The sequence below is a fragment of the Penaeus monodon genome, chromosome 17 (genome assembly GCF_015228065.2).
Source record: "Penaeus monodon isolate SGIC_2016 chromosome 17, NSTDA_Pmon_1, whole genome shotgun sequence".
NCBI classification, from domain to species: domain Eukaryota; kingdom Metazoa; phylum Arthropoda; class Malacostraca; order Decapoda; family Penaeidae; genus Penaeus; species Penaeus monodon.
In genome coordinates, this window is record NC_051402.1 from 22,052,792 (window position 1) to 22,055,291 (window position 2,500).

A 2,500-nucleotide genomic window follows, 5' to 3' on the forward strand; every position below is an offset into this window, starting at 1 on the left:
TTTTTGAGAAGTCAATGTGTAATCAAGTGTTGTGGAAATGAGGGACAGGTCATGTTCAAATGTTGGAGTGTGTGTAATGTAAAATGTATGAACCAGCGAGACAAAAGAATGGTAAGACGTAATTTGAGCGAGGGATTTCACCACGTGTAAAGGATTTAGGATAAGGCTAATTCCGAATTAACAATGTTTTTATGAATCAGCAAAGCTCATCAGTATTTACTTCCCTTACAGGTCAACCAGCAAAGCTCAGCAGTATTTAAGAACAAGTAAAAAAAAAAAAAAAAAAAAAAAAAAAAAATCACAGAACCTGAATTTTTATTATAAAAAGGCACAAGATTAAAAAGTTAAGACAAGCAGATCTTCTAAAAATCACGAGACTAAAAGGGAACTGAAAACTAGTTCCTTTTCTTTAAGACATTAAAATTCATAAAAAATGAAAGCCATTATGACAATAAAAGAGCACCAACCATATTTTCTCTCGCTCGAGTGTATATTCATCTAAATGAACACTTTGCCACTAAAAAAAAAACAGTTCTCGAAAACCACAATACATTGCTCGAAGGTGCGCCGTAATTAGATCCGAAAAAAAACAGAGGACAGCCCAGTCTAGGGTACCACCTGCCTCAGCCTGCAGCAGCTACTGCCCGAGAAGGCGAGAACCGCCTAATTATACAGGTGAGAATCTTTATGTGCTAAAATCTTATTTTTTCTCTTTTACCAGGGAAACGCTAACGATTAGATGGGAAAATATCCCTTAAAAGACAAGTTTGTTTTAAAAAATGAATTTAGTTATAAAAAATGCTAATAACTTTGAAAAAAAAACCAATTAAAAGAAAACTTGAAGCTATAACTAAATTAGTTTCTTTCGTTCTGGGTTCCTCAAGCCTATGGCCCTTAACACTGGCGCTCCCACGTGGTGATGAATGTGGCATTACATGGAGAGGTGTTCTCATAATTGATGCTAATAGGCTTCCATAAAACATGAAAAGATAAAACAGGAGAAAAAAATATGTATATATAAATGTAAACTAAAAATCCCCGCTCCTGGGACATCCGCCGGCCTCTTCTTCCGCAAGAGGGGATGGTGTGTTCGCTTCCCCGACTGTCGGTGTCCAACTAGCTCCGTCCATCCAGCCTGTATTAAGGGCAGGAGAGTTAGCACGTATATATTTAAACCTGGAGTTTGGGCACCTTAAAGTTTTTCCAAGGGGATACTTCGGCTTATACACGAGGTTAGGCTGCCGAAGGAGAAATCCATAAATTTGTGTTTAAAATTTTCATTATAACCCGACAGTCCACTACATTACCAATTCTATTATTATTATTATCATCATTACTATTATTATTATCAAGATTATGTTATTACCGTCACTATTGTTGTTGTTATTATTATTTTTATGATCCACTATCATTTCAACTTATTATTTATATCCTTTTCACTACTATTCTGATCTACTATCAATGTATTTATAAACATCATTCTCTTCATCACCAGTGTGTATTATGTCATCTAGGATTAATATTTCATATTCATTTCATAGACAAACTCTTTACTCATAGAGATACGCATTCCCTAAAAACCTTGTAACTCTAAATATTTCTAAAGAATAACCTATTTCAAAAGCATTTATTTATACAATTTACTTTTATCCGCAAAAAGCTAATAATATATACAATATGAAGCAAATACGAATAAAATCAAACATTCTCATAAGTGTATGATACCTAAAGAGATGTTTCAGGAAACCTTACCTTTCTTTATATCATTTATGCACCAAGAACAAGCAAACATTCTTTCAGTCGAACCGGTATATGAAGACTAAATGTATTATATATATCAATCCATGCAAGACTCTGGTTTGCACTGTAATCTAAAATGCATAACTTCGGTCGTATGTCTACCAACTTGAAGCTGACATCAAAAGTTGGTAAAGTTTTCGATATTTGGCTGAAACGGTAGATAAAACGTGCGTTTTCTTTCTCTCTCTCTTTCTGTCCCTCTTCTCTCTCTCATCTCCCTCTCTCTCTCTCTCTCTCTCTCTCTCTCTCTCTCTCTCTCTCTCTCTCTCTCTCTTCTCTTTTTTTTTTTTTTTTTTTCTCTCTCTCTCTCTCTCTCTCTCTCTCTCTCTCTCTTATTATTTTTTTTTATTATTCTTTTTATTAAGATTATCATTATTATTGTTCACATTATCAATATTATTGTTTTTGTTTCATCATTACTATTATTATTATTATCATTATTCATTTTTAATTACTAATGTCATTAGTTTCACTATCAATATCATTATTTTTTATAATTATTATTGTTATATTATTATCTTTATCATTTTGATCATTTTCATTTTTACCATTATATCATTATTATTATTATTATTATTGTTATTATTACTATTATTATTATTATCATTATTATTATCATTATTATTATTACTATTATTATTAAGAAAAAGAAAGAAGGAAAGAGAGGATACAGTGTATAAGGAATTAAATGAAAAAAGAT